Source organism: Pan paniscus, chromosome 14 (genome assembly GCF_029289425.2).
Source record: "Pan paniscus chromosome 14, NHGRI_mPanPan1-v2.0_pri, whole genome shotgun sequence".
In the NCBI taxonomy this organism is placed as follows: Eukaryota; Metazoa; Chordata; class Mammalia; order Primates; family Hominidae; genus Pan; species Pan paniscus.
In genome coordinates this window covers 36,035,061-36,061,596 of record NC_073263.2, presented here as the reverse complement: position 1 = coordinate 36,061,596, position 26,536 = coordinate 36,035,061, and positions in this window count along the sequence as shown.

The window sequence follows — 26,536 nt, the reverse complement described above, 5'->3', positions numbered from 1 at the left end:
CAACAAATCTATACCAACGTGCTTTGCATACTCTAGTAATAATTTTCATGTAACTGTACTGTCCACTCCATCAGTGATAGATTGGATTATTGTTCCCAGTTCTTCACTACTTTCCTGTCATGAAATTATACATCTACCTCCTGTGCTATGTAGCTTTGCAGTGTCTCCCACAGAAACAAGTCGACAGCCCTACCCCACTGACTTGGCCAGTAGACCTTGCCCCTTGGGAGAACTTCCCCTTACTGCTGTGTTTCAAGGCAATTTCTGAGTGGGAGTCCTATAACTGTCCTCGATTTTTATCTTGCTCGCACCCACCATAGATAGCAAACCCATCCATGAACGAAGCTCAGCATTTTGTCCTTTCCCAGTGGTGGTCACAAGGGAGAGTTCCTATGTGGCCACCTACATACACAGAGTGGAGGAAAGAGTTGAGCTGTGGCACAGTCATGACAAGGGCTGTAGTCAGTTCCACAGGGATTCTGTCACTGCGTGGCCCTTCTGAATCTTCATCCTGGAGTGAGGGCTTCTACTCCCCTGTATCCACCAATCATTGAATGAAGCCTTCTCCAGAGAAGTGGCATGACCTCAAGCAAGGAGGCTGTGTCCAGCTGTGAACAGCTCCCAAAGTGGCTGACAGCTGAGTGATAACTGTGACCACAGAATCTCTATAAGCTGGAGGAATAAATCTTACATTTCCACTGTGAATCTGGGCAGGGAAGCACAGTGGCTGCTACACCAGTAATTTCCAAAGTGTGATCCCCAGACCAGCAGCATCAGCATCACCTGGGAACTTGATAGAAATGCACATTCGCAGGCCCCACCCCAGACCTACTCAATCAGATACCCTAGGGGTGGGGTCCAGCAATGTTTTAACAAGCTCTGCTGGTGACTGATGCACACTAGAGTTTGAGAACCAAGGGGATACACCAACGCTGAAATTGTGCTTGGTTGGAAAGCATAGATTTGCTGAGTGGTTAATTAACATTGAAACAGCAGCTGCCTCACCTCCCAAGATGGCCACAGGGAGAACATGTGTAATATCACTGTGACAGAGAGGCCCCTGGCCCCAGCTATCACCCCCATATGCAAGACTACATTCCTCTATATGGCTATGTTGCTCCCAGGGATGGAAACTGAGTTGCTTGAGCACCTGGGCTGCAGTCTAAAGACAGATTGAATAATCCATTTCCCCGACATGGAAATGTTAGTGCTATTTGTCTGGTTGACTAATTCCACCTAGCTCCCTGCAGTCCTTGGCATCCTGCTGTCAGAGGCTCTGCATGCTCCCTCCCTCCCTGCCCTCACTGATCTGCTTCTGACTGGCCGCCAGCTTTGAGGACACATTTCTTGGCTGCTAATGAGTCCTCCACTCCTTGAAACTCCAGTTTCTCTGCCAACATTCAAGACAGGCGAGTAAGTCTGTCTGTAAATGTACTCAGAAGAATTAGATAGCATAGTCATTGCTTTTAGATTACTTAGAACCAGCCAGAGTGCACAGTGAGGAGAGTCTGTGCCCAGCTTATCTGTTTGTCTCTGTGGACTTCTGGGCCTCAGGTCCTGGCCAGGCTTTCTGTGTGGTCAGAGCCACCTTCTAGGTTTGTGGGCTAAGCTTTTGTTTTAGCCAGTGTTACCTGGGACTACCATTCAAGATTTGTATTAAGTGAGGGATCATATCGTGATGTATACATGTCTCCAACAAGAAGCTAAATTCATATGATAGCCAAATAGGCAATAAGAGCATCTTTTTTTTCTTTTTTTTTAAATCCTCGGCCACCTGCAGCAGAATTACTTGGGATGATTGTTAGAAATGCAAGTGCCAGGATGTCACCCCAGTTTTACTGAAGTAAAATCTGATAATCAAGGAATCTTCATTTTCCAACAAGCTCCCTAGGTGACTTCTCAAGCTTTACTGATAAGATGCATATGGATCACTTTATTAGAATACGTACTCTCCTTCTGTGGCTATAGGGGGAGTGGAATTCTGCATTGCTAAAAGATTCCCAGGTTATAACTAGGCTTTTGGTTTGGGGACCACACTCAGTGGCAAAATTCTAAATAATTATTTGTTGTTGTTGTTGAAGAGCAAGAGATCTGAGAAATCCCAAATAATTCTAATGCCAATGAGTTTTAAGATCCTCCAGTATGCAGAGAGAAGAATCCAAACTGCTTAGCTTGGCATATAGAGCTCTGCAAGACATACCCCTACATCTTCATCTCCAAATCCTGCCACTCCTTGACCTGCACTTTCGGCTGCATTAATAAGAAACTGTTTGTTGTCCACCCACCCCTCAACACATACATGCATGCATGCACATACACACACACATAAACACACTGCTCAAAATACAAAGAAAATATCAGACTTCACCTTGCATATCATCTGCCCCCTCTCTTCTCTTCTGTAGCATCTTATGCTTACCTCAATCCTATCACTAACTCTATTTTATTGAAATTAACTGATTATGGTTCTCTCTCTCTCTCGTTTTTGCATAGTAATACCTGAGAATCCTACTAAAATTTTTTTTTCACTTGTATAAATTTATGAGGTGCAAGTGCAATTTTGTTACTGCATAGATTGCATAGGTCAAGTCAGGGCTTTTGGGGTATTCATCATCCAAATAATGTATACTGTATACCTTAAGTAATTTCTCCTTATCCACCCCTCTCCCACCTCCGCCCCTCACGAAAATATCAGATCTGCACGAACAGTGGGAACACTGACGAATTCATCCTAGTAGTAACAGCACAGAGGATAGTAGGCAACTAATATATATTTATTAAATTATGTGCCAAACACAAATATTACCATTATAAATATTAAAGAAAATTACTCCTCTTTTAAAGGTCCATTCCTCTACTTCAATTTATGAAAATTTCTGTCAAGTTTAAAAGGACCAGCAATCACCACCAGGACTCTGTGCCACTGCAGCCTAATTATTGCCACATATTTCCATGAATCCTCTCAATGCTCCTTTATTTCCCCAAATTGTTCTTACAGCCAATAATTTGCTCCAAGAACATAAACCAACACTTGGAAGGTTTCTGTTGTCAAGACTAATTTCAGCACCACTTTCTCACATTTCAAAAGAGGACAAGAGCAGGCATGGACATGTGATTTCACAGGAGGTGGCTTTGGGGAGTTGAGTTGGGAGCATTGATCAGCACTGTAACCTTTAGAATCTATTCCTCAAGGTTACAGCCAAACCACCTTAATGGGGCAGGCAAAAGGCAGAGACGGCAGCTTTGCTCCTGTGGTATCATTCATCATGTTCATAACCAGCGAATAGAGACTGATGAGGGAGCTGGCTGGAGAGGGCTGGCTGTTCACTCTCCCTCGCTGTGCTCCATGCCTCCCGCCTTGCTCCAGATATGTCCTCTGAGATGCTTACTCTGGAAAGCAAATATTGATACTTGCTGCCACTGGCTTTTTCATGAAATATTTGACTCCTTGATACACATTCTTTGCTTAATTGCTTTCCTTCATATTTCATCTAGTCTGAAACTGGGAAGGAAATTTAGCATTGTGAAAATTTACCTGGATCCCAAACCTCCCACCTTCTCAGGTAGTAGCTGTTATGGTCTGAAAGTTGTGTCCTTCTGCGATTTACATGTTGAAATCCTGACCCTACCCCCACAGGTGATGGTCTAGGGGGTGAGGCCTGTGGGAGGTGATTAGGGCATGAGGGCTCCACCCTCATGAATGGGATTAGTGCCCTTGTAAATGAGGCTTCAGGGAGCTTGTTCACCCGCTTCCACCATGTGAGGATATTGCAAGAAGGTGCCATCTATGAAACAGGAGGGGGGCCCTCACCAGACACCAAGTCAGACAGCACCTTGATCTTGGACTTCCCCACCTCCAGAACTGTGAGAAATAAATTTCTTTCATTTAGAAACTACCCAATCTATCTATAGTATTTCATTATAGCAGCTGAATGGACTAAGACAGTATTCTTAAATAAGCCTAGAGGCATTTGGTGTTGCAAATCTTTCCTAGCTGAGCCAAGGGCTACAGTGGGCACAGAAGTCTGTGTGATTCACAAAGGCAACCAGCCTGGGAACTGTTCCTCTCTCTGAGTTTCCTGAACAGACTACTTGGGCTCCTTGAAGAGTCTCGTCCAGCTGTGCACACTGGGGCATCTTTCCGAAGCCCAAACCCAGGCTTTGCTCACTCTCCTCCCACTCAACCCATCTAACTAGAACAATTAATCATTCCAGGACAAATGCGTGAGGGTTTCAGTGGTGGGCTCTAGTTACTAAGCCCACGGCTCCCCAGCAGTTGGCCTCGATCTACACAGCCACCTCCCTTCTCCCTCCTCTGCTGCTTGGAGAAAAGAGCTTTTATTAATCATGCAACAATGTTTTTCAGGTTTTAGAAAACCTCACATGTGTGCATCATGTTAGGCCTTTAAAAATGCCAGTGAATTACAGGAAGATTCCTGCTGTTGCTCAGCAGTGCTAGATCAGAAAAATGCCAAACATGCTGCAAGTGGCTGTGGATGGATGCCACCTCCTGGCACCTGCCTGCAGGCACTCCAGAGCCTACCTGTTTCCCTTCTCCAGGTGCCTTTTGATGTAATTGAGTGCTGTCATCCCTGGCCACACATTAGAATCACGAGGGAGGAGCTTTCAGAACATAAGTCACTCCCAGGAATTTTGACTTAACTGGTCTAGAAAAGAGCCCAAACAACAGTATTTTTTGAATGCTCCCCAGGTGATCCTAATTGAAGCCAAAGTCAAGGAACACCAAATTCTGTCTTTCCAGATTCTTTACTGGAGCAGGGAACTTTCCCTAAGTTAATCTCCCCAGTCATTAGCTTCACTTAGACTCTACCCCTATCCTCTCTTATTCCTCATCAGAATTTAGAACTTTTCAAATGGATGTGCTTTTTTTCTTAAGGGAGTTGCCCAGTTTCTGAACCCTTCTCCTATGTGTGGTGAATCCCACTCCAACAATATGCATTTTAGAAAGAATTAGGGCTCACCTCCCACATTGAAGCTGAAAATGCCAGTACCCACTTTCCCAGCCTCCCTTGCAGCTAGACATGGTCAGGAGACCAAGCTCCATCAATCAGACCTACCTTCCTAGACTTTGACTTGAGAACCACTAGCGCAAAGGAGGAAAGGCTCAGGGAATCTTCACCGGTGACAGTGGTGATGGGTGTCCAGAGGCCAGGGCTGGTGGTGACAGAGTGCAAATGGCCCCATCCAATGTTTGGCAGCTACAGTGCAGTGTCCTCATTTACCTAATTTCCCCAGTATAATTTTGGGTCTCTGTGGGGCCTGAAGCCTGGTTCTCTCAATGATTCTGTGAGCACACATTTGTCATTTAACATATTTCTTTCCCCTTTAAATCAACTACAGTTCATCTCTGTGTTTATACTAAGAACTCTGTCAGGTTCATAGAATCTCATGTCCTAGAGGAAAAGCTGCCTTTTTTGGAATGAGAGTTGTACCCTTTCCTCCACCCACAGCCCTTTGATACAAGTCCAGAGATCAGGTCTGAAATTTTCTGTTTCCATTCCGTTATTCTCATTCTTTCATACAGTTCTATGCAAAGATAATCTGGCTAATTGACCTTTATCATTGATCCACAGCAGAGCTTGGGTTAAGCCTCCACCAAAGTGGCTTCTGTTTCTGTGCCCTCCATTGAGCTGCCACTGGTATCTGTCAAAAGGTGGCTGCATCATCAGAATAGCAGCTCTATTTGACAGACTTTGCAGCCTGACTTAACTGCACCAACTGTAGAAAGAGACCTCTCTATTCTAAGGGCATGGGTGAGATTTCCTAAAACTCTTTATTCACTTTATGAAAACAAAGAAGAAATGATATTTGACTGCTCTGTGAGGATTCCATTAGTAGATGCCCAGCCAAGGTGCAGCTGTTGGCAGCTCTAATTGGGAGAAACAGTCTGGGGTGGAAGGGTACAGAGGGGACCAGGTGTCACATGGTATATCTCAAAGCCCTCTTTCATTCATGCTTCAGTGATGGTTGAATCATGAAAGGCATGGAATAAAGCTTCATAAAGCACCATGCTCATGGGGAAGTAGGCTTTCATCATGAACAGGAAAAACCTTGTGCTTGCACCCCACCAAAACACCTCCCTTCCAGTGCCATAGTAATCCCCAATTTGCAACTCAAATATCTAACACATAATCAAGCTGAGACCACATAACCAAGAGCTGCGTGAGTGAGCCACACTGCAAGTGGACCTGCCAGTCCCTGTCAGACTACTGATGGCTACAGTCATGGCCAGGAGTTTGACTGTAACCTCACGAGGTCCTGAGCTGGAATCATCCAGCTAGGAGACTCAGATTTTATAGAAACCAGTTAAGCAAGCTAACAGTGAAACTTTCTCTGACTGATCCCCCAAAGTCCTGGCATTTTCTTTCATAGATTTCCTTAGGAATATTGATTATGGTACACACTAAGAGAAAAATCCATGCTTTTGATGGAAGGCCTCCATTTTCTGTAGCTCCTTCACATGGAGTATTGACAAACATGTGCAATCTCTATAATTCTAGGAAATCCCATTTTTCTCAAAGGTTTTGGTTTCCGGGTGATGACCTGATAGACACACAATCTTAAATCCAAAAGCTTATCTCATGGAGAGAGATGATACATTAGTGCTCACAGAAGAAGTCAGACTCTGTGTTCCTTGAGGGCAAAGACAGTGTTCTTCCAATATTTGTGTCCTGAGCATTCGGACCAATGTTTGGTTCATAGAAGACATTCAACACATGTGTGAATTAAACAATAATGAGTGGATAGATGGATCAGTGGATGAAACAGAAATATTAAGGGAATAAGGAAAGGGATAGAAGGAACAAGACTGATTTTCACACAAATGCAATTAATAAGGTGAAATTAAAAAGTGCTCCTTGTGGACTTTAATATAACAGTTTCAGAGACCAAGGTGATAACTGCTCATGTCAAGGACTTTTCGACTGTTGATATATCAGAAAGATTACCCAGCCAGGATATTAAATAGCTAATATTCTCAGATCTGCCTGTATCTTGTATTATGTCCTGAACCATTCATTTGGTCTCCAAACACTTCTGCTTCAATATTCATAAAACTGAGATAAATTAGCTAAGTCTTAGATGTCTTCCAACATTAATGTTCCAAGATTGTATTAACTATTGCAATTGCAAATTGAAAATGCAAACTTACAGAAAGTACATTATTAGAATGAATACCATCATTTGAATTTTTCATTTCTGTATTTTTAATAACCTTTTACTGTAGGCTTAACTTTTAAAAAATTGAGTTTGCTTTTGAAATATAACCATGAATAGTATTTATCTGGAAAAGAAAGTAAAATTCTGATGCCAGCTACGGGGAAAAAATATTTTCAACAAATGATAGTAGAACAATTGGATATCCACATGGGAAAGAAGTGAACTTTGAACTTTATCTCAAGTGGTTGTTCAAAATATGCCCACAAATTCTTTGATACTCATCCCTTAAAAAGGTATAAATTAACTCCTATCACCTTGAATGTGAGATGGACTTAGAGTCTCACTTCTAATGAATAGAATCAAGCTGAAGTGATGGTGTCAAGCTTTGACAGTAAGTTACAAGAGACACCTTGATTTCTTCTTCACTAGTTCTTTCTTAGATCATTTGTTCTAGGGAAAGCCAGCAGCTAAGTTGTGAGGACACTCAGACAGCCTTGTAGAGAGTTTTATACAGCAAGAAACCAAGACCTTCTGTCAACAGGTATGTGAGTGACCCACCCTGCAAGCAGACCCCTTGGCCCTGGTCAGACTACTGAGGGCTACAGCCATGGCCAGCAGTTTGACTATAGCCTCATGAGGTCCTAAGCCAGAATCATCCAGCTAAGCCGCTTCCAAATTCCTGACTCTTATAAGCTGTGTGAGACAAGAAATTTATTTGTTGCTTTAACTGCTAAATTTTGGAGTAATTTGTTATTTAGCAGTAGATAATATACCTCACAGCAGGCATAAAAATGAAATCAAAATAATTATTGACCTAAATATAAAAGTTAAAACTATAAAGCTTCTAGAAGAAAACAAATGAGAAAATCTTTGTGATCTTGGACCAGGCAAAGATTTCTTAATTAAAATACAGAAAACATGAACTATAAAAGAGAATTTAACAAGTTGGACTTCATCAAAATTACTCATGATCCTCAAAGGACATCATTAAGAATGAAAATGCAAGCCACAGAGGAGGAGAAAATATATGTATTTATGTTTTGAGGTCTCATATCAAGAATATATAAAGAACTCAGTAATGAAAAGGCAACTCGATTTTTATAACGTACAAAAGATTTGAACAGACACTTTACAAAATAAGATATTAAATGGCTAATAAGCATACAAAAAGATTCTCAATGTCATCAGATACTGAGGAAATGTAAGCTAAAATCACAGTAAGATACCTCTTGGACCTGCTAGACTCACTAAAATTAAAACTACTGATGATATCAAGTATTAGTGAGGATGTGGAGCAACTGGAACTCCTAAACACATCTGATAGAAATGTAAAGTGGTAAAACATCAAATGGTTTTTACCATTTTACATTCACTGTTTTACTTAAAAAGTTAAACATACACCTAACTTATGATCCACACCTAGGATACTTACCAAAGAGAAATAAAAACAAGTGTCCATACAAAGACTAGCACATGAATGTTCAAAAATGTTCATAATAGCAAAAAAAAAGAACCCATAAAGAAGCTAAATATTTATTAACAGGTACATGGATAAACAAAATAAAATGTATACATATTATATAATGCTACTCAACAATAAAAAGGAATGAACTGTTATATTTATGTAATAACATAAGTGAATTTCAAAATCATTAGTTTGAGTGAAAGAAGCCAAAGAAAAGAGAGTGCATATTGTATGACTATTTACATAAAATTTTAGAAAATGCAAACTAACCTACAGTGACAGAAAGTAGACCAGTGGTCACCCATGGTTCAGAGTGGAGGAAGGAATGAACAGCAAAGGGACACAAGAAATCTTTTGGGAGTGATAAAATGTTTTGAATGCCCCCTCCAAAATTCATATTGAAATTTAATTGGCATTGCAATGGTATTAAGAGGTGGAACTTTTAAGAGGTGATTAGGTCATGAGGGGTCTACTCTCATAAATAGATTAATGCTATTGTAGCAGGAGTGGGTTAGTTATTTCAGAAGTTCAGCCTTCTTTTTTCTTAGGCATGCACTCTCTCACCATGTGATACCTTCTGCCATGTTATGATGCAGCAAGAAGGCCCTTACCAGATGCAGCCCCTTGATCTTGGACTTCCCAGTCCCAAGAACTGTGAGCCAAATAAATCTTTCTTTATAAATTATCCAGTGTATGGTATTCCATGATAACAGCAGAAAATGGGCTGAAATGTACCTTGCTTGTAATTGATGTTGTATACAACCGTCAAGACGCATAAAATCTGCACTTTAAGTGAATGTAATATACTCTATAGAAATAATATCTCATTAAATTTTATTTAAAATTAATAATGCCCACCTCCTTGCATCTCAGCTGTGATCATCTAATACTACAGATTTGCAATAATACTATAGCCTAGAATAGTGTTTTGTCACATAGAGACTGAGGTGACTGGCAAATGACCTTGAAGTCCATGGAATCATTCAGGAATATAGAAGGCAACAAATTAGTAATTCCTTTTACCAAATATTTCTTTGTATATGGATTAATTACCCATACATTTAAAAAATGTGGAGTATTTAATAAATAATTATTTCATTCTACTTTTCTAACATCTAGTGACTTTCCAAGTGGCATGTTAATAGCCTGGCTGACAGTTGACTAGTATATATGAATATCTTTGGCTTCAGCTTTTAGAAGACATGCCCCTTTCCACATCATGGCGTATGTTTACATCAAGTTCTTCAAGGCTTAAGTTGTTCTCTAATGTAAATGTCAAACATACAGGGGGCTCTGTTGCTTTTGCTTTCTCTCTTTCAGAAAACTTGACCTGAACACATTCTATGGCCCCGAGATTTTCTTTTGGATCCTCTTTCAAACTATTCTAAAAGCAAGCACATTTCTGCCCTATCTGAAGCAGCCATTCACAATATTTTCATCTCTAAGATCAATTTCATTTTTGGTCTTAAAGATGGGCTTAAGACCATTTTCATCTCTAAGACCAATTTCATTTTTTGGTCTTAGAGATAGTCTTAAAATGGTCTTAAGACATAGTCTTAAAATAATTTAAATAGCAAACTATATATCTTGATCTCCTGACCTCATGATCCACCTGCCTCAGCCACAAACTATATATCTTAAGAAACAATTACTTTCTTTCTTTCTGTTGCTTTCTTGGTCTTTCTCTTTCCTTTCCTTATTTATTTCTCTTTTTCTGGTAGTTTTCTAAGGACAAGTATGACTTCTCAATTAATTGCACCAGTTAAGAGGGAGGGCTCTGAAGTTAGACGAGCTGAATTTGACTATTGACTCCTCTACTCAATAGTAGTTATCTTTGGATAGTGAGTATCTTCCAAATCACATAGATAGCCTCTGTTTTCTCTTCTGTAAAATGGGCGTAATAATAGTACTTATATTTGGAGAGCTATTATGAGGATTAAATGAGATAATTTATGAAAATCTTTTAATACAATGCCTGGCACAGAGAGAAAAACAAAAGGTAGCACTGTGTGCTATTGAAATTTCTGTCCAGAATGTGACATATTATTGTATTTTTTAGGGCAATGGTAATCCAGATAATCATAAGTCCACCTACATAGTGATTGCTATGTGCCAGACACTCTACAAATAGAATTGTACTGAGTTTCAAAACACTTTAGCTTGGTGTCTATTATTCCCACTTTCTCAGTGAAAAAGCAGAATGAGTAGGATTAAGAATTTGCATAAGGTCACACAGTTTGTAAATGAATGAGCTGCAAATTTAACCCAAATCTTTCTGTCTTTAAAATGCATCCATTCTTTCTATATCCTGCCTTCCCAAATAGAATTCTGGCCTACGGTCAAAAAACACAATGTTTAGTCAGCCTGTATAATATTATTTCACACAAATAAGCTGTTTCCATCAAACTTTTTGAAAATCTTGAAAATAGTATTTGTACCACTCCCCTACATACACACACACACACACACACACACATACACTCACACACACTGTTACCTTCACAGTGGGCCCACAAGGGAACTTCTGATCCAGAGGGATCCAAAGCAATGTCCACACATGCAAATTCTCTACATGGCAGCAAAGTCAGGAAATGCTAACTCAAGCATTCTGCAGCAACGTTGGTTTCTCCTAGTGTAATTAGAGTCTGGAGGTGGTAGGCATAAGCCCCAGAGAATTTTCATTCTGTATTAGTGAAGACCACAGTGACTAGTGTAATACTAGGAATGCAGCCTAGGTTCTCACTCCAAGAGCAAGTATGCCGGTTGAAAGGGAATTGATTATTTTCATGAGTTCATATTAGACTGTGTATTCTTTAATGCAAATTATTTTTGACTGTGACTAGGGACTGGAAACACTTTTATGAAAAGTAAGAATCTTCTAAAGTCAGATTTGTCTCTTAGAAGGTTTGGAATGCTTTTTAAATTTTAAAACCAATCATCAGGGTATCTCTGGGCATCTGCTTTTAGCATTTCAAGTTCCCTGAAAAGAAGAAAATTTCACTCTTAAAAAAATGTCAGAGAAATCAGTGGGGCTCCAAATCAACTTTCTCTGACTGCATCCTCTCTCAGAGGCCTGTCACAGAGGGCAGGATGCCTGAGCTGGTGTCATTTAACGCTTTTGAAAAGAGGCAACTAATTAAAATACAGATGAGATATCTATTAACTCAAAGGAAGATACACTCTGAATACTAAAGTGATGGAGTGTTCCTGGAGTGACCAAATATAGCCTCTACGATGTGCCAGACACTCAACAGATAGACTTCTACTTAGTCTCTAAACACTTTAGCTTGGTGACTATTAGTCCCACCTTCTCAGTGGGGAAACAGAATGCAAGGGGTTAAGAATTCGCATAAGGTCACACAGTGTGTTAATGACTGAGCTGCAAATTTAACCCAAATCTGCCTTTAAAATGCATCTATTCTTTCTAAACCCTACCTTCTCAAATAGAATTCTGGCCCACAGACAAAAACAAAACAAACAAACAAAACAAAAACAAAAACAAAAAAAACAATGTTTAGTTGTTTAGTTAGCCTGTATAATCTTATTTCACACAAATAAGCTGTTTCCATCAAGCTTTTTGAAAGTCTTGAAAATAGTATTTGTACCACTTTTCTACACACACACATGCACACACACACACACTGCTACCTTCACAGTGGGTCCACAAGGGAACTTCTGATCTAGAGGGATCCAAAGCAATGTCCACACATGCAAATTCTCTACACAGCAGCAAAGTCAGGAAATGCAAACTCAAAATGCTGGGAGACAGTTTGACTCACAAAGAGGAAAATGGGGGTAAAAGGAAGAAGTCAGAGGGCAGCCTAGTCAGTCTAGATGTAAGCCATGCCACCCTGAAACTATACCAATTAGAGAACAGGATTGTAGTCTTTAATTATAAATATCCATGGCAAGAATAATTATGATAATCACATGACAAAAAAGTTTACTCTGGAATACCAGCCACCTACAACAGACATCCCTCCTCTCCCTAAAGGAGGCCATCAAAAAACATTGGCCAGGGAGAGAGCAGGCCTTTCTTTCCTTGTTAAGCACCTGGCCCACAGTGTCGTGGATAAGCAGAGCTCTGAATCATTATCCTTTCCAGCCTGAAGGAGCTTCGGCTATAGTGGAGTGTTCACAAGCGAGGACTAGAAGTGTTATAGACAATGTTTATGCCCTGCCCCCACCTGCCAATTCACATGCTGAAACCTAATTCTTAATGTGATGGTATTTGGATGTGGGGCCTTTCAGAGGTGATTAGGTCATGAGGGTGGAGGCTTCATGATTGGGATTAGTGCCCTTATAAAAGAGACCCCAGAGAACCCCTCATCCTTTAAGGCAATTGAAGACACAGTGAGAAGATGGCATGCATGAACCAGGAAGAGGGCCTTTCCTAGACACTAAATCTGTTGGCATCTTGATCTTGGATTTCCCACTCTCCAGAACTGTGAGCAACAAATGTTTGTTGTTTAAACCACCCTGTCTAAGGTATTGTGTTACAGCAGCCAGAATGGACTAAGACAAAAACATAATTTCACACTGTAATATGTGGTAGGAACGGAAATCACAATAGAGACGAAATGCCAAGATGGTGCATGCTGGTGTAACCTGAAGAAACGGGCGATGCTCTTCTCAGCCCTCACCCTTCAGTTGCTGAATTTGAGTGTGCCTCACTCATCTCTTGAAAATTCTTGGAGCTTTCAGTTGCAGTCTCACTTTTAACCTGAAAAGCATCGGTCCTTCTTCTAAAAGCCTTCCAGTCTCCCTTCTCACTCACCCACACTTCTTAAAAATCATCCAAAGCAGCGGCATTTATCCATTCCCAACATGCTTTGTTTGCCTTCAATGTTCCAGGACCCTTGCTAGGCACTGAGGACCCAGTGAAGAATACAATAGTCCCCCTTATTCGAGGGCTAGTGGGAAGAGTTCCAAAATCCCTGGTGGAAGCCTGAAACCAACATGATAGTGCCAGACCCTATATATATGATTTTTCCTATATATACATACCTATAATAAAGTTTAATTTTTAAATTAGGCAGCATAAGTGATTATGGTATTATAACATATATTGGTATATGGTATATACGTTTATATGGTATTGTAACAAATACGTGGTATTATAACAATATACTATCATAAAAGTTATCACACACTGTGGCCATACGTTTCTGGTTTGAGATGTGGAAGCAGAACTACCATGTATTTCTTTTTCCTTCTTCACAATTTCACAGATAGATTTGTTCTTAACACAGCTCTTAGCAACCTCAGCATATAATTTTTTTTTTCTTTCCTTAAGAAGTGAAGAGCTTTCACCCTTTCACTTAAAGAAAGCACTTTACAGCTGCTTTTTGGCATACCAGGTTGCCAGCATCACTACTCTTATGCTTCGGGACTCTTATTAAGTAAAATAAGGGTTACTTAAACACGAGCACTATGATATTCGGACAGTTGATCTGATCATCAAGACAGCTGCTAATGACTAGTGGGCAGCAGTGTCTACTGGGTCTACCGGACAAAGCGAGGACGTCAGTTCACTTTGTCCAGTAGACGGAATGGGATGGCAAGAAATTTCATCTCATTACTCAGTATGGCATGCAATTTAAAATTTATGAATTGTTTATTTCTGGAATTTTCTATTTAATATTTTTGGAGCATGGTTGACTGTGCATAACTGAAACCCTGGCAAAGAAGGCACTATTGTAACTATTGGGAGGAAAGAAGAGAGACAGAAGTAAACGTCAGTCCCATGAGAAATATGTAGACTGGAGGCACAGAGGAGGAGTCTTAACAGCCTTGGAATCTCAGGAAGGCTTTCTGAAGGAAGTGACCCTAAACTAAGTCCTGAAAGCCTGCTAGGATGTGGTCAGTGGTGAGGAATTGGGGAGTTCTTGGGATGAAGGCAAGAGCATTCCAGACAGTAGCAACAGCGTGCTCCTTAAACTAGAGAGTCCTACACAACGTTGACATGGTATCACTATTATCCCAATGAATAGGCATCCACCATTCACATTTCATATTTTATAATCAAGTTATTTTTGTGAAGGAGGAAGTATTTATTCGTTTATTCAAAAAACATTTATGAGGCATGTAGTATGTGGTGGGCACTGTGCCAGGCACTGAAAAGAAAGAGAGAGATTTCTCTTTGGTTAGGACTGGTGGAAGAAATCATGCCTAAGTCAATAAATGAAAATCTTTTCAGTGATTTTAAATGAGCAAGAGAAATTTGAAAAGTGGAATAAGATAAAAGGATTAGAGGTAAGGAGAGTTATTATTGGAAGGAAAGTGGGAGAATTTTCTAGGTGTAAGGTCTGGTGTGAAAACAGATATTGAAATAAGACAAGAAGGAGGAGACAGGAACAGAAGGGACCAAAAGATTTGCTTTCCTGGGATGTAAGGCAGAAGAGTCACAGATTATGTCGAAAGAGTTCTCTGTGTAATGGGAACATGATACAAAGGAGTCACATGTGGTTTTAAGGATGGCATAGAAACAAAATGTAAGAAAGCCCCAAGTTTCCTCAATTCAATTGAAAACCAAAAGTCTTACATCAGCATTTTGTGGCCATGTAATTTCATACTTTGAATTAAAATCTAAAGCATATTGAAGGCATAAATCTTGGGAACAACCCAGCACCTAGGCAGCTGTAACATTTCCCAAGATTTCTGTATCATAAGATAAAATGGCATGCCTAATGCACTGAGTTAAATGTCATATCCAGGTTAGATGCTGGGTTTTTGTTCTTTAGCCACCAGACCATGCCTTTCCCCCACACAAATGGATTGTGCTTTTATCCCTCTTGACTCATTGGACCAGATAGTCATCTCTTCTACAATATGGGAACTATTCTCAGATAATTGTAGGATGAAAATCTGGCCCCATAGAACAGCTCATGATGTTCTTTGGGGGAGCATAATGAACAGCATGGATTCACTTGCAGAGGTTCCGAGGGAAGAACTGAGAGATCAAAGATCCAACTGCGGATCTGCCATGTTTCCTCTTCCTCACATTTATATTAAAGTGTATTGATTAAACACACCAACTGCTTGGTAGGGCGAGGACAAGTCAACGGACCCCATGAAGTCCTTCCCTTCTGGATTTCCTGTCTATGCAGATGGCACTAACCTACTCAGGCAATAGAACAGATGAAAGATGAGAAAACTGCATTCGCATGAAGACGCAAAGCTAAGACTGGGTGCTAGTGGCTAAACTCCTCAGCAATAGCTTTAACCATCTCTTTTTAATGTCCTAATGTCCCTACTTGATCATCACCTAAGCAGTTAACAGGCATCATATGTGCAGCACTGATTCCCACAAAGGAAAGTGTCAGGATGTATTTCAGCCTGCTGGCAACATTCAATGCCTCAGGCCCGCACCTAGCCTGGAAACAGAGGTCCCCTTTCTGAGCTATTTCAAACCCCACACCTCTAGTCATAACATCAACGGGGGTGCTCCCATTTAATCTGTGGTAGTCTCAGGCTTCAGGCTGCAGCTTTGCTTTAGTCTTTCCCTTCAAAACAAATATGTAAGATGCTAAAAGACCTCCAGCCATGAGAGAAACAATTCATGAAGAATGTGATGGGCCAGGTACGGTGGCGCAAGCCTGTAATCCCAGCAACCCGGCGGGGAACCCAGGCGGGAACATCACCAAAGCCTGGGCGTTCAAGACCAACACAGCGAGACTCTATCTCAAAATAAATAAATAAAGATAAATTTGTTTTTTTTAAAAAAAGAACGTGATGGATTTCAAGGGAGAGAAAACGTTTTAAGGGGAAAATCTACATCAAATATGCTCACATTTAACAGGGAGTTTAAAAAGGTTAGAATATTGGAATGTTGCAAAACGCTATGACACATAAGAACTAGAAATGAATCCTTCCCCTGTATTTGACTTGCCCAGGGTTCCCCCCACCCGCACCCGCACCCGCACCACCGGAGGACTGTGCGTACCGGGGCTTAAGGCAATAAATAAGGGGCCAAGCCCCAGCTGCAAGATGCTACCTTCACTGCCAAACCTCAGTGCACTTCCAGCCCTACCCGTGTCCCTCCTCTCTTCACCTTCCTCAGTCTGCCCCTCGGAGTTCTCGAGTTCTCGAGAAGCTGGTAATGAGCCCATTAGAGGATTCATTTAAAGCATTAAATGCTATAACCCTAAAGCTTGAAGCATCTGCGTAAACCCCTCATGGTACCACTTGATGCCTGGCTCCTAGACACAGCTCTGGTTCAGCCTCAGCTGGCAACTTGTCCTAGGGTCTCCACACCCCAGCACTTTCACCCCTCACATTCCGACTCCCCCAGCCTCAGAGGCCAATTTCCAGCTGGCTGCCTCCATGTAGCTTGTGAAAAGAAAGGATGAGAACCACAGACAAAACAAACCAGGAAAGAGAAGAGCAGAGGTGGAGAAGGGAAGACAGAATACAGAACTTGAACATTCTTCAGGATGAGGAGAACGTGGAGGAAAGGAATTTAAATAGTTGTTTAACTTCTTCTTTTGCACATCAAACACCTAATATAGAACAGAACATAGAGGAACAGATGTAGAGGAATAACGACTGTGAGAATAGTGAGGAGAAAAAGAATTTTAACTGATTTTTTTAAAAGACTTCAATAAGGAGAATGAACCTGGATTTATAATTTAAATATTTAATTTTAATTTTAAATGCTCAAAATGACACAAGGTTGGTAATATTAAATTTATTTTACTGAAAATAAACTGAGTTCTGGAGAGGTAATTTACCCAAAGTCTGATTCAGCAATTTCATTTCCAGGTTTCTATCCTACTGAAAGAAATACCTGTGCATGCGCAGAAAGCTGTATGTGCAGAAATGTTTTTTACAACACTGTTATATCAGCAAGTTCAAAACAAATGTTCATATGTAGCAAAGTGATTGGCATACTCTGGAAATAGCATGGAGCGATATGTTTTTTAATGCAGCAAATCTATTTTCTAATGACTTAGAAAGCTCATCAAGATTAAGCAAAAATTGCTGAATGATATGTTCAGTATGAATCTATTTATATACAGAAATCTTTATATGTATACAAATGCTTATACAAGCTATGTACTGATAAACAATAACATTTCAATATAGAGGCAAAATTGAGATCTTCCTTCAACTGTATCTCTTATATCACCCCAAGTTCCCTGTTTTTTCCCAGAAGAAACGATTGCCTCTATATATTTCCATGTTGTTTCAAGTTTTTTCAACTTGAATATATTCATGATTCCTTGTATAATTTTTAAAACAAAGTTTGTTTTTCAAAACCATATGATGCTATGCAAATATAACATGCTGCTATAATATTACTTTTGCACAGGAAACATCTGCTACTTAGCAAAAGCCTGGAAATAAATTGGCCTTACTTTTTTTTTTGCCTTTTTCTTTTGTCAGCAATAGTTAAGAAATTCCTATGAGACCTTTAGCAGAACAAATCACCCACCATGCTTAGTTCGGATTGATGGAGAGATTTAGTATGCAGAATGGAGAGAGAGGCAGAATTGCCAGGTCACCTGCAAGCAGTGTTTAACATCTGTAGGCAACGTAAGGTCACCTTCCATGATGTCATAGACAGCAGCTGGCCTGCCAGCACTAAAATTATATCTCATGCAAGTCAGTCTCTCCAGTCTAGACATAGGAAGGAACAGATGAGAGCAGGATCCTTAAGCAGCTTCTATATCCTGAGCTGAAATGAAATGACCATTAACCAGCAGAACTGAAGAAATCCCAAAGGGACTCACAAAAGTCATTAACAGAGCTAGCAAGGAGCAGGTCTCTCTGTGCATTAATAACATGAAGATAACCTGTACCTGTGTGGATTTAATGGATTCCAAAATTCTGTCTCTCTCACGTTTCTCACTTGGTCCCACAACTCTGGCAAATACAATAGGCCATGACTAGGTTTCCTTAGGTGAAGAAACTCAAACCTGCGAAGGAAAGATAGCTGACTAAAGAACCCAACCAGTGAAGGCGCTGGGCCTAGTCATCCCCCACGGGATTTCTGGGCATAGTTGCTGTGTGGCCTGAGAAGCAGGGCCCCCCTCCCCCCATCAATGTTAGGCAGGCATTAAATAAGCCAAAGGATCCCATTCCTGGCATGCTTGGTGGCTTGCTGTATGTAGATCATTCTTTTCAGCTCTACTTGGGGTTCTTTCAGTAATACCCCCAGTGTTGACATCTACAGACAAGGAGGATAAAATGCTCATGCAATCACAGGCATACATGCTTTTTCTACTTTCCTCTGGTGAGCTTGATAAATTTCTATTTTTTCTACTCTGACATGCTCTTAGATGTCATTCATATTCTCTCTCCCCCTCTCCCTTTCTCTCTTTCCCCCAGGTAATTCTGTTTTAGTAAAAGTCTCCAACTTACTTAGGGTAATTGTAATCTGAGAGTTTTCCCTCTTCTTTAAAAGTCCAATTTTGGGCTGGGCACAGTGGCTCATGCCTGTATTCTCAGCACTTTGGAAGGTGGAGGCAGGTGGATCAACTGAGGTCAGGAGTTCGAGACCAGCCTGGCCAACATGGTGAAACCCCGTCTCTGCTAAAAATACAAAAATTAGCCAGATGCAGTGGCACAAACTTGTAGTCCCAGCTACTCGGGAGGCTGAGGCTGGAGGATCACTAACCCAGGAGGCGGAGCTTGCAGTGAGCTGATATCCTGCCACTGCCCTCCAGCCTGGGCAACAGAGTGAGACTCCACCTCAAAAAAATATAATAATAATTTTAAAAGTCCAATTTTGCCTCCATATGAAAGCACAGCTCTTGATAGAATACATGTACTCCTAAATTAATAAGTAAAGAACAACTAGAAAGACAGGCCGATGGCAGAATGCCCAAATTAACGTAAAATAAATGCAAATGACTAAAGGAATTGAAGGCAGCCCAGGGAAGGAGAGCAAACCAAATCTACGTGGCTGAAAGCATGGGAACTGGCCTGCTTTCTGAAACTACCGTGAGTTCTGTGGTCATGACAGGAGTAAAGGGTGAGGACGATTTTGTGCACGCAGTTGAGAACTTTTTTTTTCCAGTGGTCTGTTCTCATTGTTTTCATCCAGAAAGACACTGACAATAAGATTTCCTGAGTGCCATGAGAGCACCCCTCTGAATACAAGAACAGACTCTCTTGTCCCATCTCTGCCTTCATCCTTATTTTCTAGTCACATGACCTTAGTAAAGTCACTTATTTTTTTAAACCTCTTCTTAATCTGTACAATGGAGATCACCCCGCTGCATGCTTTGCCAACTCACAGAGCTGCTGTAAAGATGCAGATGTTTTCTGTACAACACAAATGAAGGATTCTGATTCACATGAGGATTGTCCTGCAGTTGAAAGATTAAATGAGTTTGATCAGGGTTAAATCCACAGAGCTAAGACATAATCAGAGTCATTAATGGAAGCTAAGGCTATTCAGGGAACAAAAACAGGCCAGGCCAGGGATATGGATCAACAGGACATTTTTCATTTAAAATTTTCACTCCCATTTATTCAAGTAAAAGCAATACTAATTATTAAAGCTATAAGTTATTGAAAGTCAAGTACTGCACAGGTGGTTTGTGGATATCACTTATAGGATGGAGCATGAGGTAGTAAACAATGCTGGTAAACAACATGTAGCTAATTTTATAACCAGTTATTTGTTCTTTCACTTAACACATATTTACCAAGTGCCAGACCTCTTCTAGGCTAGACTGGGATAAATACTATTAAAGAAATAAGAAGGTGATGTAACAGTAGTTTATAGGTTGTTTTGGGGGTAGAAAGGGCATCTGTAAATAAAAGTGGTCATGGAAGGCCGGGTTGAGGGGTCAGTATTTGAACTGAAAGCTGAAGAATAAAAAAGAGACTTTGCAGAGCTGAGAGAAGAGCATTTCAGGCAGGGAGGGCAGCAAATATTGAAGAGCTGAGGCTAGGAAAGGGATTGACACACTTGAACAGGAAGAAGCCCAGTGCGGCTGGAACTTAGCTGGAGGATACAATGTCTTATAAGGCATGGTTCTGTGGACAATGCATAGATGCCGTGAAAATTTAAACAGCTGTCTTGCTGTTTGAAAGAAGGAGATGTATCTTGTCCCATCACGAACAATGGGGACCTGGGGATTTGTTCACTCATCCACAGAAAGGAGCGCATGATGAATGTTCTCTGTTTGAGCATAGGACTCAACATTATCTGCTGTAGCCCACATTTATCACTGTTAAAGCAGCCGATGTCCTGCAGTTTTTGTACAGATCAAAATACCATCAACTGAAAGGAGAAAGTGGATGATGTATCTTTCATCCAATGTTATAAAAGACTTGGGTGAGCCAGCTGGCCAATGAAGTATTCGCTGTTTATCATGGTGTTGCAGAAGTTGCCATTTTTACTTAATTAATAAGATGGGAGAGTAATTAAATACAATTTTAAAAGATCTTCAGAGGTTTGCTGTGACAGCATCTAAAAAACCCTTGGAAATGAAATCAATGTATCAACAAATATTTAATTTGCTTCTACTATGCCAGGCACTGTGAAAAGTACAAAGTAACAAAAGACAAAGCTCCTGTCCTCAAGGAATTTATAGCTTACCTCCGGGGAAAATACGTATTCACAGTAGAAACTTAACAAGAATATTTAATGAAATACAGTGTTCTGCTGTATATTTTAGACTGTTATAGGAGACCAGGAAAAGAAAGCCATTCTTCAAGGCTCATGTTAATTGCATAAGGTTTCATGCTGTTGAATGCCTGGTGTATAGAAGATAATAAATAAATGCTTTGTTGAATAAATAAGTGAGGTAGATTTGAGTTTTAATTTTTTATTTCAAAGTTATGTATAAAATGAATTGGCAATGAGAAATGGGGGCTCTCAAGGCAGTGGGGGCAGCATGAGTTCATGTGTGGGTGGGAATACGTATGACACATAGACAGGTGATATGGAGGTAGGGTGCATGAAGGAATATCGTACCCAAGACAGAGGACCTTGAACAGCAAATTGAAAATTTTGGACTTGATTAAAGAAGAAGTTTTAGGTTCTTAAGAATGAGAGGAACATGAATAAAACAGTGTTTTAGGAAAATTACTCTGATAGTTGTATTCCAGGGAAAAGAGACAGAAGATTAAAGATCCAGTTAGAAATTATGTAGAACATTTTTGGAATAACATAGAGTATAAAAATAAATAAATCCATACATTCATAAAGTTACACATAAATTAAAGATGTTGCACAGTGCGTATATGAGAATGCTAGGAGGATGAACAATGAAGTTCCCAAAGTCTGTTATACATTTAGAAAATCCAAGGTGTATTGCTAAGTCCAAAATGCTTCCTTGCTGTTGCACAGGCACAAGCCACACACATTCTGGCTTGAGGGCATTTCATTTACATTTGCTGTTACTTCTACCTGAAATGCACTTCCCCAAACTCACTCCCTCGCCCCCTTCAGTCCTCTGTTCAAATGGCACCTCCTTAGTGAGCCTTTCTAGATCACCCAATTTAAAATCACAGCCACCCTGGCACTCCCTACTCCTGCTTCCACTTCATTCTACTTCATACCACTTATTACCATCTCACATTCCACATATTTTACATATTTATTGTACTTATTGACAGTTTCCTTCAAGCAGAATAGAATCTCTGTGAAGTGAGAGATTTTTGTCTGCTTTGTTCATTATTTTATCTCCAGTGTCTAGAATGTAACAGATGATCAATTAATAGTTTATGGATGAATGAATCAGTCTGAAGCATGTCTCATTTTTCTGGTGGAGGCACCAAAAAATAGAACTCTTCTTTCCAGTAAACATGATTGTATTAATAAAACAAATCTATTACCAGTCTTACGGCGCAGAGAAGTTACAAGATCTTCTACGGTCTAATATCTTTTTAATATTAGACAGCAGTCTAAGATTCAACACCATAAATCTGCAAACAAGTCTATCTTAATTGAAATGAATCAGGCATGCAAAACCTAATTGCATCCCTTACTAGGGATTAAGTGATTAAAAAAATAAAACAAAAGGTTTTTGGTTTTTTTTTGGTTATTTTATAGCTTTAAGTTGTCTGGGGCTAATAATCATGAATGGGAAAATGCTCAGGGTCTCATTTATTAGTGTCATTTCTTGTTTGTTTGTTTGTTTTTCTTTTTGTTTTTGAGACGGAGTACTGCTCTGTGGCCCAGGCTGGAGTGCAGTGGCGTGATCTTGGCTCACTGCAACCTCCATCTCCCAGATTCAAGTGATTTTCCTGCCTCAGCCTCCTAGGTAGCTGGGACTACAGGCATGTGCCACCACGCCTGGCTAATTTTTATATTTTTTTGTAGAGACGGCGTTTCAACATGTTGACCAAGCCGGTCTCGAACTCCTGACCTCAGTTGATCTGCTCTCCTGGGCCTCCCAAAGTAGTAATAGTGTTGATTCTTAATGCCACATGTGGAAAAGAGATGAGTTTTCATTTAAGAAACATAAAATAAGGCAAGATTGTATCAACCTGGGAGTCAAGTGGCAACACCTACTTAGTGCATCCATGGAAGGCATTCTACCCAGAGTCATAAGAGAATAGTAACTACAGCCAGCCTACAGAGAGTTTGGAACCAGATTGCTGAAGTGAAAAGAAAGCCAGATTTCTGCAAATTAATGCTCTCAGTCTAGCAGTGAGCCATGAAGAAGGAGTAATGGGCTTCATCTGAGCAGCAAGCAGTCACTGTCAGGCATGGTCTCAAGAACACTCTCAAAGCCACTGGGCAATTAAACAAGACCTAGGGAGCTGTCCAATACACCATCTCCCAGTATGTCTCACAAAACTAAATCACAGGCAATTCCACTTCAGTTTACTTTCTCTCACCCCATAGACTGTCCTGTTCAATATGGGAGCCCCTAGCCACACATGGCTGTTTAAGTTAGTTAAACTAAATTAAACTAAAATTTTAGTTCTAGACTTATGCTTCCAGCCAACATGGAATAACAGGAAAATGGATTTATCATCCCACTGAAACAAATAAAACATAGACAAAATATATAAAGCAATGGTTTTAAAGACATTGGACATCAGGCAACAAAGGACGGTGATCTCTGAAATATGCAAAACAAAAAGGGGAGCTTTATGATTGTCATAACTTACTGCCTTAAGAAAGTTTACAGGCTGTGGAAAAGGGAGGGCAAACCTGGGAGGAGACTGATAGATACTCAGAGTCAAGCACATGAAGCTCAGTGTCCAGGTAAATGGAGATAGCTAGATTTTACAGGAATGAGTACTGGAGAGGAGGCAACAGCATGAACATGAAACCCTGGAGGTCTGCAGGGTTCTCCCTAAGGAACCAGTGGAAAGTTTTTAGCAGAGTAATGATCAGTGTTTACAAGTGAGGATACTACCCAAAGCCTAGGAAAGAACCATCCAAAAGAATTACAGAGAACAGTACCTGGTGCTCACACAAGACTCAAAATGGTATCTGTTCCCACTAGCTAACCTTGAAAACCTTCTGATTGATAAGTCACTGGATAAAGAGCCCAGAAAGGCTTGCTAGGTCTTGTTTCAGTAATGTTAAATAATTGGCCCTAGATTGAACATCTCTTTGGTCTAGCATAGCAAATCTTAAAATCAGAAGCTAAAAAAAAAAATTATTTTTAAGTAACTACAATGCATCCCAGAATAAAAGCTCATGAATATTTATAGGAATACAGAAATATCCAGTGCCCAACAAGGTAAAATGAACAATTCTGGACTTCAATAAAAAATTATTATGTGTGCAAAGAAGCAGTAAAATATGATTTATACTAAAGAGAAAAAAATCAATCAAAATTGATTCCAAATTAACACAGATGTTAGAATTAATAAACAAGTACATTAAAACACATTATAACTGTATTCCATACATTTAAAAAATTAAGTAGAGACATTAAAGAAATTTTAAAAACCCAAATTGATCCATTAGAAAAGAACACTACGATGTGTGAGATAGAAAATGTACTGGATGAGATTAAGACAAGATTAGACATTGCCAAAGAAAAGATAGGAAGAGATAAAAAGAGAAACAAATGGAAATAAAACAGGAGAAAAAGGGGAATAGATCAAAGAATATAACATCAGTAAAGTGTGGAATAACTTCACATGGCCTAATATACATGTAATTGAAGTCTCTGATGGACAGGATAAATCAAGGAAGATATAAAAAATGCTTAAAGAAATAATAGCTGAAAACATTCCAAGTTTGATAGAAACTATAAGCAAAAGTTTCAATTAGCTGCAAGCAAAATAAACAGGAAGAAAAATATAACTAGGCAAATCATAATCAAATTGCTCAAAACCAGTGAAAAAGATTAAGACAGAGAACAAAGACACATTACATACAGAGAAACAAAGATAAGATTGGGAGATTTTTTTGTGTGTGAAACAATTCAAGTGAGAAGACAGTGAAACAACATCTTTAAAGTACTGAAAGAAAAAATAATGGCTGACACAGACTTCTATAACCAGCAAGATTTTTTTTTCAAAAAATAAAAGCAAAATAAAGACTTCTTCAAACTTACAAAAGTTGAGGAATTCATTAACAGCACACACATGATTAGAAATATAAAGGGATTACATCACAGTAGTCTGGGAAGAAAGAAAAATAAATAAATAATAAAATAAATGTAAAGGGAGGAAATGTGAAAGCAAGTCCTTCAGGTAAAAGGAAAATGATACCAGATAGAAATATAAGTCTACACGAAGGAATGAAGAGGACTAGAAATAGTAGCCACAGGAGTAAGTACATTTTTTGATTATTTAAATATTTTTAAATATAATTGACTTTCTAACTAAAAATAATAATAAAGTAGTATGGTGTTTATAATATATATTATATATTAAAATGACATGTATAATAACTTTATATTTATATATGTGATTTATAATGATCACATATATAAAATGAATATGTGTAAAAACAACAATACAAAAGATGAGAGTAAAGAAAATATATTATTGTAAGGTTCTTTTACTGCTACTGGTAAGTCATATAATAGCACTTAAGGCTAGAATATGACAAGTAAACTATTGTACTATAGATCATCAAACCGCTATAGCAATAAAACAGAATTAACACTTATAAAATAACACAGAAGATAAATGAAATAATAAAACAAGAAAATTAATGCAAAAGAAGAAAGAAAAAGAGAAAAAAGAAACAAAGAACAGATAGGACAAATAGAAAATAAATAGCAAGATGATAGTTGTACCTAACCAAATCAATAATCACATTCAGTGGAAATGGTCTGAACATTCCAATTAAATTACCAATATTATGAGAATGTATAAAAAAGTAAGACCCAATTATATACTGTCTACAAGAAAAACACTATAAATATAATAGAAAGAAACAAATAGATTAAAAGAATGAAAAAAGCTGTATTACTGTAACACTAACCAGAAGAAAATTAGAGTGGCTACATTAGCATAAGACAAACCAGATTTCAGAACAAAAAATACTGTCAAAGATAAGGATGGTCATTTATAAAGATGTCAAAGATAAATAGGTCAATTCATTGAGAGGACATAAAAATCCTCAACACTTATACACCTAATAACAGAGCTTTAAAATACATGAAGTGATAGAACTGCAAAGAGAACTGAAATTCATACTTACAGTGGACATTTTTGTACTTCTGTCTCAATAATTTATAGAACAGACAGAAAATCAATATGGATATAGAATATTGAAATAATATTGCAAACCAACTTTAAATATTGATATTTATAGAAAAAATCCCCCAATTCAACAGAAAACACATTCTTCTCAGGTGCACACCAAACATTTATAAAGATAGTTCATATTCTGGGCTGTAACACAGCCCCAAATAAGTTTAAAGGGATTCAAGTTATATAAAGTATGTTTTTGACCACAATGGCATTTTTAGAAAGGAACAACAGAGAGAACTCTGGAAAATCCCCCAA